A 15,785-nucleotide genomic window follows, 5' to 3' on the forward strand; every position below is an offset into this window, starting at 1 on the left:
GCTACTCCAGCTTTCTTTTTATTTCCATTTGCATGGAATATCTTTTTCCATCCCCTTACTTTCAATCTGTATGTGTCTCTAGGTCTGAAGTGGGTCTCTTGTAGACAGCATATATATGGGTCTTGTTTTTGTATCCATTCAGCCACTCTGTGTCTTTTGGTGGGAGCATTTAGTCCATTTACATTTAAGGTAATTATTGATATGTATGTTCCTATTCCCATTTCCTTAATGGCTTTTGGTTCGTTATTGTAGGTATATTCCTTCTGTTGTGTTTCTTGGCTAGAGAAGTTCCTTTAGCATTTGTTGTAAAGCTGGTTTGGTGGTGTTGAACTCTCTCAGCTTTTGCTTGTCTGTAAACGTTTTAATTTCTCCATCAAATCTGAATGAGATCCTTGCTGGGTAGAGTAATCTTGGTTGCAGGTTTCTCTCCTTCATCACTTTAATTATGTCCTGCCACTCCCTTCTGGCTTGTAGAGTTTCTGCTGAGAGGTCAGCTGTTAACCTGATGGGGATTCCCTTGTGTGTTATTTGTTGTTTTTCCCTTGCTGCTTTTAATATGATTTCTTTGTGTTTAATTTTTGACAGTTTGATTAATATGTGTCTTGGCGTATTTCTTCTTGGATTTATTCTGTATGGGACTCTCTGTGCCTCCTGGACTTGATTAACTATTTCCTTTCCCATATTAGGGAAGTTTTCAACTATAATCTCTTCAAATATTTTCTCAGTCCCTTTCTTTTTCTCTTCTTCTTCTGGAACCCCTATAATTCGAATGTTGGTGCGTTTAATGTTGTCCCAGAGGTCTCTGAGACTGTCCTCTGTTCTTTTCATTCTTTTTTGTTTATTTTTCTCTGCATCAGTTATTTCCACTATTTTATCTTCCACCTCACTTATCCGTTCTTCTGCCTCAGTTATTCTGCTCTTGATCCCATCTAGAGTATTTTTCATTTCATTTATTGTGTTTTTAATCGATGCTTGATTCATCTTTAGTTCTTCTAGGTCCTTGTTAACTGTTTCTTGCATATTGTCTATTCTATTTCCAAGATTTTGGATCTGGGAAATAGAATCTTGGATCATCTTTACTATCATTATTCTGAATTCTTTTTCAGGTAGACTGCCTATTACCTCTTCATTTGTTAGGTCTGGTAGGTTTTTATCTTGCTCCTTCACCTGCTGTGTGTTTTTCTGCTTTCTCATTTTGCTTATGTTACTGTGTTTGGGGTCTCCTTTTTGCAGGCTGCAGATTCGTAGTTCCCGTTGTTTTTGGTGTCTGTGCCCCGTGGCTAAGGTTGTTTCAGTAGGTTGTGTAGGCTTCCTGGTGGGGGGGACTAATGCCTGTGTTCTGGTGGTTGAAGCTCGATCTTGTCTTTCTGGTGGACAGGTCCACGTCTGGTGGTGTGTTTTGGGGTGCCTGTGGCCTTATTATGTTTTTAGGTAGCCTCTCTGCTAATGGGTGGGGTTGTGTTCCTGCCTTGCTAGTTGCTTGGCATAGGGTGACCAGCACTGTAGCTTGCTGGTCGTTGACTGAAATTGGGTGCTGGTGTTGAGATGGAGATCCCTGGGAGATTTTCGCTGCTTGATATTATGTGGAGCTGGGAGGTCTCTTGTGGACCCGTGTCCTGAAGTTGGCTCTCCCACTTCAGAGGCACAGCACTAACTCCTGGCTGCAGCACCAAGAGCCTTTCATCCACCCGGCTCAGAATAACAGTGAGAAAAAGTAGAAAGAAATAATTAGTAGAAGAAAGAAAGAGAGATTGAAAGAAAGGAAGAAGGGAAGTAAGGAAGGAAGGAAGTAAGAAAGAAAGAAAGGAGGGAGGGAGGAAGGATGGAAAGAAAGGAAAGAAAGGAGGGAGGGAGGGAGGAATGAAAGCAAAAGGAAGAGTGAATGGAAGAAGAGAGGGAGGGAGGAAGATGGCGGAAGAGTAAGACGCGGAGATCACCTTCCTCCCCACAGATACATCAGAAATTCATCTACACGTGGAACAACTCCAACAGAACACCTACTGAACGCTGACAGAAGACCTCAGACCCCCCAAAAGGCAAGAAACTCCCCACATACCTGGGTAGGTCAAAAGAAAAAAAGAATAAACAGAGACAATAGGATATGGACGGGACCTGCACCAGTGGGAGGGAGCCGTGAAGGAGGGAAGGTTTCTACACACTACAAGCCCCTTCGAGGGCGGAGACTGCAGGTGGCGGAGGGGGAAAGCTTCGGAGTAGCGGAGGAGAGCACAGCAACAGGGGTGTGGAGGGCAAAGCAGAGAGATTTTGGCACAGAGGATCGGTGCCCTCAGGCACACACCAGCCCGAGAGACTTGTCTGCTCGGCCGCCAGGGCGGGCGGGGCTGGGAGCTGAGGCTCGGGTATCGGGTTTCAGTCGGAGCGCAGGGAGAGGACTGGGGCTGGCAGCAGGAAGAGAGCCTGAAGGGGTTAGTGCTAGCCCGGAGGGAGTCCGGGGAAAGGGTCTGGAGCTACCGGAGAGGCAAGAGACTTTTTTCCCTTTTGTTGCCTGGTGCGCGAGGAGAGGGCATTCCCCTCCCTCCCCTCTGCCTGAGTGAGCCAGAGCCCCCGAATCAGCGGCTCCTTTAAACCCGTCCTGTCTGAGCGAAGAACGGACGCCCTCCGGCGACCTACGCGCAGAGGCGGGGCCAGGTCCAAGGCTGAGACCCGGGAGCTGTGAGAGCAGAGACAGGGAAATCTCTCTGTGCAGCCTCCGAGGCAGCGGATTAAAGCTCCACGGTCCATTTGATGTGCCCTGCATCTGTGGAGTGCATGAATGGACAGCGAATCATCCCAAATTGAGGAAGTGGACCTTGAGGACAAGATTTAAGACTTCCCCCCCCTTTTTTTCCCCTCTTTTTACAACGAATTATCTCAAATTAAGGAGGTGGACTTAGCAAGATTTCAGACTTTTCGCCCTTTTCCTCTTTTTACAACGAATTATCCCAAATCGAGGAGGTGGACTTGGAGAGCAAGATTTTTGATTTTTCCCCCTGCTCTCTTTTTGTGAATGTGTATGTGTAATCTTCTGTGTAAGATTCTCTCTGTATAGCTTTGCTTCCACCATATGTCCCAGGGTTCTTTCGGTCCGTGTTTTTTTTCAATAATTGCTTTTTAATTTTAGTAACGCTACTATATTTCATACTTTATTCTATTTTACTTTACCCGCTCTTTCTTTTTTTCTCCCTTCCCTTCCTCCCTCCCTCCCTCCGCTCCTCCTTTCCTTCTTTCTTTTTCTTTCCTCCATCCCTCCCTCCCTCCCACCCTTCTTCTTTCCACTTTCTTTTTCTTTCCTTCCTCCCTCCCTCCCTCCCTCCTGTCTTTCTTTCTTTCTTTCTGCTCTGATCTTTATGATTTCTTTCCTTCTACTAACTTTAGGTTCTGTTTGTTCTTCTTTCTCTAGTTGCTTTCGGTGTAAGTTTAGGTTTTTTGTTTGAGATTTTTCTTATTTCTTGAGATAGGATTGTACTGCTATAAACTTTCCTCTTAGAACTGCTTTTGCTGCCTCCCATAGGATTTGGATCATCATGTTTTTGTTGTCATTTGTCTCCAGTTATTTTTTGATTTCCCTTTTGATTTCTTTAAGTGATCCATTGGTTGTTTAGTCGCATATTGTTTAGCTTCTATGTGTTTGTGTTTTTTACAGTTTTTTTCCCTGTAATTGATTTCTAATCTCATAGCATGCGGGCAGAAAAGATACTTAATATGATTTAAATATTCTTAAATTTACCACGGCTTTATTTGTAGCCCAAGATGTGATCTATCCTGGAGAATGTTCCATGTGCACTTGAGAAGAAAGTGTATTCTGCTGCTTTTGGATGGCCTTTCCTATAGATATCAATTAAGTCTATCTTGTCTAATATGTCATTTAAGACTTGTGTTTCCTTATTAATTTCCTGTCTCGATGATATGTCCATTGGTATAAATGGGGCGTTAACATTCCCACTGTAATTGTGTTCCTGTTGATGTCCCCTTTTACGGCTGTTACCATTTGTCTTATCAACTGAGGTGCTCCTATGTTGTGTGCATATATATTTATAATTGTTATTTCTTCTTCTTGGATTGATCCCTTGATCATTATGTAGTGTCCTTCTTTGTCTCTTATAACAGTCTTTTTTTTAAACTCTATCTTGAATGAGATGAGTACTGCTACTCCAGCTTTCTTTTGATATCCATTTGCATGGAATATCTTTATTCATCTGCTCACTTTCAGTCTGTATGTGTCCCTAGATCTGAAGTGTTTTTAGGTAGGCTGTCTACAGTTGGGTGGGGCAGTGTTCCTGTCTTGCTGATTGTTTGGCCTAAGGTATTCCAGCTCTGGAGTCTCTAGGCTATTGAGTGTGGCTGGGTCTTTGTGCTGAAATATGGACCTCTGGGAGAGCTCATGCCAATCAGTATTCTCTGGGGCATCTGCCACCAGTGTCCTTGCCCCCACAGTGACCTACAGTCAACCCCCAACTCCCCAGGAGGCACTCCCAGGCCCCTAGTTAGGTCTAACCCCTGTTCCTATGGGGGTATTGCTTTGTGCTGGGTCCCAATGCATGTGAGGTCTTGTGTGCCCTTTCCAAGAGTGGAGTCTCTGTTTCTTCCAGCCCTATGGAGCTCCTGTACTCAGGTCCTGCTGGCCTTGAAAGCAAATACCCTGGGGGTTCTTCCTCCCAATGCCTGACACTCAGACTTTCTTGGAGGGCTATTTTTATGTAGGAAGGTCCCTGTATAGTCTCTATGTGTTTAATATTTTTTTGGTGTGAGGACTGTTTTTAGTATGGATATCTGCCACCTCTTTTCTCAGAGTATGATGGCTGTTATCCCCTTGATTGGATGTGTGACTGATGTTGTGGTGACTTGAGCCTGCCCTGGATATTGAGTGGGGCCTCCTCTTTGTTCTGTGGTTGTTACTGACCTGTCAGGGGCAAGGTCTGCCCCCCCTAGTTGTTGGGGTAGAGGCCTCCAGATCTGTTTCTTAACTGTGTTTGTGATCTGTGGTGTGAGGTAGGTGGAACTGGAGCACTCCCACTGGGAGAGAAGCCACTGAGTTTTCCTCCTCCAGCACTGTTCACCTGTGAGTATACTCTGTTGTGTCACTTTTCACCCATTGTGCTGGCTCACAAATTACACTGATGTTGAAACTGCTCTCAGCTCCACCTTAACCATGGGTATGCCAGCAATTGTCCCTGTTGTCTCACAGGTGTTGTTTTCACCAGGCCGCCAGCACAGATCCACTGAAGCAGGTCCCTGGACTGCAGTAGTCATGTACCTGATGAACCTGCTGTGGGAGTTATGGAGGCAGCTCAGATTCTGACCTTGTCCAATCCCCACCCGTGCATGCCCACAGAGTCCACAGCTGCTAAAGCTTGACCCATCTCAGCCGTGGGAGCATTCATCTGTTCAGATGTTCCACAGGTGCCGAGTTCACAAAGCCAGCAGCAGGGGTGTGAATCCGCATTCATGCAACCGCGGGGAAAGATTTCAACTCTTCTTCCTTAGTTGCACGGCCCCCGGGGCTCAGCTGTGGTTTTAGCCCCACCTCTGCGTGTGTTCCTCCCACCATCATCTGCTTCCAAGGTTGTCCCGGCAGGCAGGGGCAGTGGTGGCGACAGCCTGCTGAGGCTGAAGTGGCAGGAGGAGGCTTTGGCGGGAGAGGAGGGAGATCCTGCTCAGGCGGGCACCCCTTCTAGTGCCCATAGCAGCAGGGTCCAGTGCGTGGGGAAGGGGGCTGCAATGGTGGCCCCCCTCTTTGCACATCACTCAGCAATGGCACCCTGCGTCTATGGTGGCCTGGGCTTCTTCCACAAGCTTTCCCGGTTGTGGAGCTCCTTACTGCAGTCCCTTCAGGCTGTCTCTTCACATCCAACAGTTGTCCCCTGCCTGGGTCCACTCTCCAAACCTCACATTCCAGCACGCAGCCCCCGTCTACACCAGGAGACACACCTCTCAGGATGGGGTGCAGAGCCTGTGGCACGGACCATCTGCAGAAGTCTTACTCTGTCCTGCCTGCCACGGACTGGTTGCCACGCCCTTGATCCCCCAAAGCTCCTCTCTGTCCCCGTTGATCTCCCTGCCAGGGAGGGGGCTTCCCTGAGGGAGGGAACCTCTCCTCTCTTTCAGCTCCCCCGGTCCAGGGGTGAAGGTCCTGTCCCATTTCCTCTTTTCTATTTTTCTTTGTTTCACCCTACCCAGTTGCATGGGGATTTTTCTTGTCCTTTTAGGTGTCTGAGGTCCTCTGCTAGTGTTCAGCAAGTGCTCTGTGAGAATTGTTCCATTTGTAGATGTATTCTTTTTTTGTGGGGGTGGGGGGGTTCGCGGGCCTCTCACTGTTGTGGCCTCTCCCATTGCGGAGCACAGGCTCCAGACGCGCAGGCTCAGCAGCCATGGCTCACGGGCCCAGCCGCTCCATGGCATGTGGGATCTTCCCGGACCGGGGCACGAACCCGTGTCCCCTGCATCGGCAGGCAGACTCTCAACCACTGTGCCACCAGGGAAGTTCTGTAGATGTATTCGTGACATACTTGTGGGGAGAAGAGAACTCCACGTTTTCCTGTTCCTCCATCCTGACTCCTCCCCACCCTGTTAGTCTCAATCTACACATAATGAAATGGAAGTACTAAGGTTTCATAAGTCCATATTCATATAACCAGTAAATTGTGAAATTGGGGTCCAATTTGAAAAGTGAGTTAAATAGTCATGAAAAGCATCCATCAGGAGTAAATTTTCATCTCAGAATTATTCATATTAATGTGAATTAATGAATAAAATCATTAATGTCTGAGACTGAAAGAGATTTTATAAAGCATTTACTTCGCTTGAATGTCAGAACCCCCTCAATAATAGTTTTTCTTTTTAGTGCTGTTTATTTCTATAACATTCATCTTCATTTAATCTTATTCAACCTAAATCAATTTATCTTCTTAAATGTTTATATGTGAATGCCAGTTTAGTTTGAAACTACTTGATCTTTACTTTTCTCACTGAGGTCTGTTCCAGAGACAGAACACTGCAATCTCTGCTTTGCAACACCTGCCTTTGAAATCATTAATTTCTGTCATGACAGAAAGCACTTATATGCCCAAGAAGAAAATGTCACAAAAGTGTCTGAAACCATTGACATTGAATCTAGAATCTTGACTTAAAATATATGTGTTCCCTAAGACATCCTCATCATATTCCTGGTCTTAAAACCACACTGACAGCTTACTTGCACTGTCTTTTTGCTCCAGTAGTTGCAGGTGCCACAAGTGCTGCATGTGAGGTCCACAAAGACAAGAGGGTGGGGAGAAAGTTGCATCCTTTCCCTGCATGAGGAAAAGAATAGCTGGGGCAACAATAAAATAATTCTGTGGGAAGTAAGATTGCCTGTAAGGGTTATATTTGATGGACAGTACTGAAAAAGATAAAAAGAAATTTTATTAGCAGTAAAAAGTTTTTCTTAGTCAATAGGTAAAATCCCACCTTGGGTTAAAGAGAGACATTTTTCCAATACACACACACACACACACACACACACAATTACTCCTTGTGCAATTACTCTTTACTATAGGGATAAAATAGAACAGATTTCTGAATACATTGGGCAGGTGTTACTGAAAGAGATACTATGAATGATCAAGTCTAAGACTCAGAAATCTCTATCGAAAATGAAAACAAATTAGACTATGTCTGGATGCTTTAAGCTTGGCCTATAACTACCTCTTAAAAGAGGATTTCTATTTGGATTTTATCATTTTATAACATAGGGCAATTTACAGTAACCTGGGTGAACTTTGTTCCAGTCATGATAAAGATCCTTACCTCAACTCTTTGTTTTGAGGGCTAATATGTTTCTTTGTAGCAGTACCTGATTAAATAAACTTGAAATTTTAATGTCAGCTAATTAAGTTGGCATCTTCCAGTTGGCTTATGATAAGACAATATACAATTAGTTTTTACTGGATGATTTTTTTATCTGGATGCTTTTTAAATTTATTCATCATTTCCCAATTCTTTTCAAATGAACATTTATGATGTTTTATTACTATCCATGTTCTTAAAGAGCTGTTTGTAAGTCAGTAGAAATTTCCGAATATAAATATTATTACTATTAAAGGATTGGGGGAAAAGACACTGAGTTAAAAGCAATGATCTTACCTAATAGTTGATGCAAGGAATATTTCAGCTGATTCATATTTTTACAGGTTATATTAGTGAGTCCAAATTTAATATTGTAACATATGGGGACACACAGCCCTATACACACAGACACACACACGTGCTGGCACAAATTTGGAAATTTTGACATTCCTCTCTTTTTATCTCCAAATACATTGTGTTTTATCCTGTGTGTGGGACTTCTGTTTAAATTTACCTGTACATAGAGTCAAAAATGTTTGTAGATTTATGACAAAGATCTAGAGATTTCAATGGACACTTTCAGAATCCAGAATCTATGAGATGTGGAGGCCAATAAAAAAAGTTAAAAAAGAACCCCAAAAGCTGTAGTAGTAAATGTATACACCTAGAACAACTGAGAAAATAGGTAGATTCTCCTGAAAAACCTGGCAAGTATCTGCACTGGTCACACCCAGGTTTACCTTTGGGCACTGCTTTCAAACTGAAGCTTATCTAGAGGAATATGTAAGATTTGGGGGGAAAATGTTGAAGGATCTGGAACAGTGTTCAAACCTAAACTGATCAAAAGGAAGATGAAAGATTTGGAAAATGTGTTGACAAAGTTGAACTTTTAATACCAAAGGGGAAATATTTGAGTGGGTACATGACATTAGAGATGTATATTTCTGTTCAGAAGAGCACTCTAATAACTGAAACTATTCCACTGGGCTACACTGTGAGAAAGATGTGTCTTAAATTGTTGTAATCCTTTACAGTTTCAATGTCTTTTTACATTAACGATTTCACTACACTCTTACAACTTTATTGAAACAATGCAAAGCAGACATTTATAGAGGAGGAAACTGAGGACAAAAAAAAAAAATCAAAAAAGCCGTTACAGGCTCAAATTTCAAATACTGATTTTATTATGCTAACCATCTTTCTATTCACTGCATCATCACGGTGGTCTCTAGTGTGTTCAATGGCTTATGTAATATGTCATAATTGTGTGAGAGCCCATAGCTGAACCTAAAAGGCATTAGAGTGGAATAAAGAGGAACACAGACTCTGGAGCTAGATAGCGTCAGTACAAATCCAAGCTCTACCAATCCCTAGCATTTTCCTCATTTGTAAAATGGTGTCAAAAATTTTGCATCCTGGGCTTCCCTGGTGGCGCAGTGGTTGAGAGTCCACCTGCTGATGCAGGGGACGCGGGTTCGTGCCCCGGTCCGGGAAGACCCCACATGCCGCGCGTGGAGTGGCTGGGCCTGTGAGCCATGGCCGCTGAGCCTGCGCGTCCGGAGCCTGTGCTCTGCAACGGGAGAGGCCACGGCAGTGAGAGGCCCGCATACTGAAAAAAATAAATAAATAAATAAAATAAAATAAAATAAAAAATAAAAATTTGCATCCCTTAAAATATTGATAGAAAATATTGTGAGAATTAAGCAAGTTAAGGTATGGTAAGTGTTTAGCAATATGTAAGAACTCTGTGTTAGCTAAAATCATCATCATCATCATCTGGCATGTGAAAGTTACTCCATACATGTTAGCTTCTCTATATAGCCTCCAAAATTTTACTTTGGAGGACAAATATATACTTTGTAGTAGGAATTCTAGCAATACGGGAGTTGAGAGAGTGGGTAGTATGCTTGAAAATGTTAACCTCTAGAGTTCCCTTTTCGCTGTGATGTTCTGCTATGCATATTATTGTATTGTAGGTGTCAAACAGAAGTCATCTCCCAAACCAGATAACTCAATCCCACAGATTTCTTGATTTTTTCTTTTCCCATATAACACAATCCCAAAGATTTCTAAACTAGATCTGAAGTGGAAGGAATGGGGGATGGGGTGGCTGATATGCATTGGAATGCTAATACAAGCCTTAGTAGAGAAGAAGTTTTCAAAATCTTATTTGGTAGTATCTATAAATTGTGCTAACTGGAAGAATTTTCCTGAAATATTCAGTTTTGTTCTTAATAGTATTTCCAAGCTTGCAGTTTACTAACTTGGTAAAAATAAAATCCTCTTACTTGCCTTATTGTTCCCAGGGCTGAAATCCTTAGGACATAACCAAATTTACATATTTGCTTTTATACTCTAAAGTAAGGTGAAGTGAATGTATCTTTTCCTACAGGTGATGGAGCAAAATGTAGGTATAGTGTAGTCGCAACAAACATTGAAGGGAAATGTCAACTGTTAGAATGTTATAAACTGTGAAAAAATGGATACACTGTATGTGTAATACTATCTTCTTTATTTTCAAATGTATGAACTCTTGATAGATACTTAGCTTCATCTGTGTTACAAATTTATCTCAATATTACCAGGAAATAATTAGACTGAATAGAATACTTTCATCCAATACAAGCTACTACCCACTGCCCATTTCAATATTTGTGCTTCGAACTGTATGTGTAAAATTTTGAAATAGGTTTAATTATACTGTTGAATGGGGAAGGTAATATTTTAGCCAACATAAAAAAACAGTCCTTTGAAATAATGATGATGGGTGGATGTATAGCACCCAATATGGCTCTCCTAGTAGAGAAAGGTGTAAATATTCTAATAACCACAGACTGGAAGGCCACCAAGATGAATCAAGAAAGAAAAAAAAAAAAAAACATGGAAGAAAAGCTGATAGGATGGCACAGAGACTTCCATGTGGAAAAAATTTTAAAAGGTAAAGATGATTGATTTAATAATCATTTTGTAGGAGAGGTAAAATTTCTCCTCTACCTTCTTAGGGTCCCCAGCAGGGAGACATACACAGATTAAAAGTAAAGCATGGGGCTTCCCTGGTGGCGCAGTAGTTGAGAGTCTGCCTGCCGATGCAGGGGACACGGGTTCGTGCCCCGGTCCGGGAAGATCCCACATGCCGCAGAGTGGCTGGGCCCGTGAGCCATGGCGGGTGGACCCGTGAGCCATGGCCACTGAGCCAGCGCGTCCGGAGCCGTTGCTCCGCAGCGGGAGAGGCCACAACAGTGAGAGGCCCGCGTACCGCAAAAAAAAAAAAAAAAAAAAGTAAAGCATGCACATCTTTAGTAATTTTTACATTACATGAGAGCCCTCACAAGGAAAATGAAGCCCCCAAGGACGTAGTTAGAGCAGAAGACTTTCAAACTGGGGCTTTTCTAGAGGAAGAGGTAAGATTGTGGGGAAAATTGTTGAAGGATCTGGGACAGTGATCACAACCTGAATTTATCAAGAGGAAGATGGACAAAGAGTAGTAAATTGTGAAAACTTGACAAAGGGGTTTGGGGAAGCAAAGTTAATGGAGAGAAAGTTACTAGGAAGATAAGGGTTAGAGTAACAAATTTGCTGGTACAGATTTCTCTCAGCCTTGACTCTTCATCTCTAGTTACAAGAATGTCTTCCTTCCTCCTGGTGTAGGGAGGGGACCTTTCACATAGGAATTTTGTCTCCTGCTTTCAGGGGAAATAGCGTTCTTCTTGCACCTGCTATTTCTCAAGTGCCTTTAACTCAAAATATTCAATATGTTAAAGTGGCATATTTTGGGGTGACATGCTCTGAACCTCTGCACTTTCAATTAGAGTACAGTAGAAGTACTATCCAGGGTGAGACCTATCATTTTAATAATAGCTAATAACTACAAAGACTACTTTAATTGTAGTAATGGGAATTAAGCAACAGCAAGAATAATGTTAGAACAATAAAATGCTGTATTTCCTCAAATGAGAGTATATTTCATAACTTTATTATTGTTTAGTTGACAACTCAGAGACCATAATATCACTAGCACTAACAATGAAGGGGGGTAATGTAAAACTAGACTTGTTTTATATAAGAATTAAAACTCATGCTAATTTTGTGGTTTCTCACTCAATTTGACACCTGTAAAATATGACAAAATTCATTAAAGATGGTTAAATATATGCTGAGAGACAACTTCTGGAAGAAAAGTGATTTTTTAAAAATATTGATGTGTCAAAGCATTCTGACATTTAGCATCTGGATGATTGTTTATTTTCTTTTTTAAACTTTTAAACTTTTTAAATTTTTCCAGTTTTATTGAAATATAATTAACATACAACACTGTATAACTTTAAGGTGTACAGATTAATGATTTGACTTACATCATGGAATGATGATCACAGTAATTTAGTGAACATCCATTACCTCATATAGAAACAAAATTAAAGAAATACAACAAAACTTTTTGTGATGAGAACTCTTAGGATTTATTTTCTTAACAACATTCATATATAACGTACAGCAGTATTAACTGTATTTATCATGTTCATACATTATACCCCTGGTACTTATTTATCTTATATTGGAAGTATGTAACTTTTGACTACCTTCCTCCAATTCCCCTTCCCTCCACCCCCTGCCCCTGGTTATCACAGACCTAATCTCTTTAACTCTGAGTTTGTTTGTTTTTGAAGTATAATTGACCTACAATACTATGTTAGTTCCTGTTACACAACATAGTGAGTTTTTCTATACATTTCAAAATCATCACCGTGGTAGGTCTAGTTAAGATACATCACCCTACAAAAACATTAATTATCGACTATACTCCCCTCACATTTCATACCTGTGATTCATTTACTTTGCAACTGGAAGTTTTTACCTCTTAATTTCCCTTACCTATTTCTTTCTTCTCCCCATCCCCATCCCCTCTGGCAACCACCTGTTTGTTCTCTGTATGTATGACTCTGTTTCTCTTTTGTTATGTATTTTCACTGGTTTTGATTTTTAGATGTCCCATATAAGTGACATCAGATAGTGCAGGACCCCCAGGCTGGAAAGAGAGATGTGGGGCTCGGGCCACTCACTCCTTGGGGAAAACATCTGCAATTGTAATTATCCTCCCGTTTGTGTGTTGTGTATCTAGGGGCGTTGGTCTGGACTATGTGGCATCTCCATCCCTCCTACCAGTCTTGTGATTCTTTTTTATACCTTTAGTTGTAGAAGATTTTCCTCCTAGTCTTATGGTTTTTCTCATCAATAGTTTCTCTGTAAATAGTTGTAATTTTGGTATGCCCATGAGAGGAGTTGAACTCAGGGTCTTCCTACTCCACCATCTTGGCCACTCCCTGGTTGTTTAGTTTTTCACTATTCAGTCAGAAATGTGTATAAATTATTGGTAGGCATTTAGTCATTATAAAAATTAGATTTTGTCTGTATGACAGTGTTTTGTTTTTTCTGGTGATTATGGAAAATTTGAATCAAATCTTTAAAAATGACAACTTGTGGCTATGAATTAGTCAGTTTTGATTGCTTTTCATCTCCTGTGTCAGGGGAAATGTTTGGAAACAGAAGTAAAGGAGGTGAGCTGGGGCGTATTTTGCCATAAATGAAACTTCAGGTTTTGGAATATCTGTATGTGGAGGATCTTCTATCATGTACAGGAGAACCAAATACAACCATAGTGAGAATTCACTTCTGTTTAGAGACAAGGCTAATACTGCAGATTTCACTACTGTCTTTTCAGAGTGCCGGTAGTTCATGTTCTTGGCATCAGACAGGGAAACAAACTCAGTAGGAAGAAGAGGAAACAGATGAACAGCTATGTAGGCTATAGCACTTTGACTGTGGGGAAGCTAGATCTGTGTGGGATCTGCTGTTGATGAGATGGCAGAGCAATAATGGCAAGTGGAAACACACAGGAAATTAACCTTGATAGACCAATAATAAAGAAACCATTCAAAAGACACATTTAATCCACAGTGGTCTCTAAGGACGCAGTTATGGTCCTTGTTAAAATAAATGGCTTCTTTTTGTCTAAATACTTTTCCAGGGAATCCTATTTAAAAGTATTTTATGTAGATTTTCTCACAAATGTTAAATTGATAATCTGTTGTGATCTTTCATCATGTCCTGTTCCCTATTGTTTAGTACTTATTTTTTATTATTTCATTAATAGTGTAGTAGTAGTATTTTATTAGTAGTATTAATCGAATTTTTTCCCTTACTAACGAATTAGCATCAAAGAACCATCCCTGAGCTTTTCTCCCAAATTACCCTAAATTCACTTTTCTATTCTTGAAAATGCTTAAGAAAGGGGATTCTACAATCTTACCTGGTAAAATACATATTCATGAAGTATTTTTGTATTCATGTCCTCCTTTGTTAAAATGCTCCTATTACAAATTATGCCCATTTCCTGTAGATCACCGAGTATAAATGCAGTAGATGATTGACATTTGTTGTGTACTGACATTGAGGATGAAACCTGTTAGGGAGCAGTATCTTTGTAATAAATGGAGCTAGAATGATGAAGAAAAGATGAACGTTTATTAATATTTTTCCAGTCAACATCAAATCATTTAAAAAAGATTCACAGATTTTCTGGCATGATACTCCCTAAACTCAGTAACCTATTACAACTCTTGTGGTCAGAAATTATGATAAACTTAATAGAGCAGAGAGTGTAACAGAGTTCAATACACTCTTTAGCCTTCTTGTATTTTTATGGATTAACATTTTAGTTTATTCTTCTGCCCATTTAGTTTATTCAGTGTCATCTGCATTTAGCAATCTCCTTCTTATATACAACATAGCTAAGAAACAAATCACTTAGAAATGTTATTTACATTGGTTCTGTATTTTTGAATGTCAGGCCTTACATATAAGTATATAAAGTGATCAGAATTAGTTGAAACCATTTTTAGTTTATTCAATAAACATATATAGAAGTTGCCTAAGTTCTGTGCGTGAAGTTCTTAACAAATATTCCTCACTGAATCCTCCCCCAAACATCATGGGATAAACAGCATTATCGTCCCATTTTATCTTTGATGAAAATGAAAAGTGAGGACTGTTTGAATAAGCTGTGGCATTGCCACTTAATGACATACTATGCAGCCAGAAAAAGGAATGAAAAAGATCACATACATAGACTTTTAAAGATGTCTTGCCTTATAGTTTTGGCTTTGAAAATTTAAGGATGATTTTTTAAATATTTTTAAATTAAATTAAATTTATTTTTTATTGAAGTATAGTTAATTTACAATGTTGTGTTAGTATCAAATGTACAGAATAATGTTTCAGTTATACATATATATATATATTACTTTTTGGATTTTTTTTCCATTACAGGTTATTACAAGGTATTGAGTATTGTCCCCTGTGCTATACACTAGGTCCTTGTTGTTTACCTGTTTTATATATAGCAGTGTATAGATGTTAATCCTCAACTCCTAATTTATTTCTCCCCTCCCCATCCTGGCAGTCTCCTTTGGTAACTGTAAATTTGTTTTCTATGTCTGTGAGTCTATTTCTGTTTTGTAAATATGTTCATTTTCATCATTTTTTTTAGATTTCACATATAAGTGATATCATATGATACTTGTCTTTATCTGACATACTTCACTTAATATGATAATATCTAGGTCCATCTATGTTGCTGCAAATGGCATTATAGATGCCATGGATGCCAATGGATGATTTAAGTATACAAAAATAAAATTAAAATGGAAATACAATTCCTAAAAATTGAAAAAAATATAGTAACATAACCACATTAAAAATAACTTTTCAAGTGATTTTAAATAGTGATTGTTGATTGTACCTTTTTAAAAGAATGTAATCTGAAGATAAATAGATCTTCAATAAAAACTTAAAACTGTGTCCAGTGGTTTAACTAGTGAAGTTATATTGATATTATGAATTATGATATTATAAAACTCTGCATACATTTCATAGAATAATACAGATGTTCAATTAATCTTTTTAGC

This window comes from Hyperoodon ampullatus (assembly GCF_949752795.1).
Source record: "Hyperoodon ampullatus genome assembly, chromosome: 1".
Classification (NCBI taxonomy): domain Eukaryota; kingdom Metazoa; phylum Chordata; class Mammalia; order Artiodactyla; family Ziphiidae; genus Hyperoodon; species Hyperoodon ampullatus.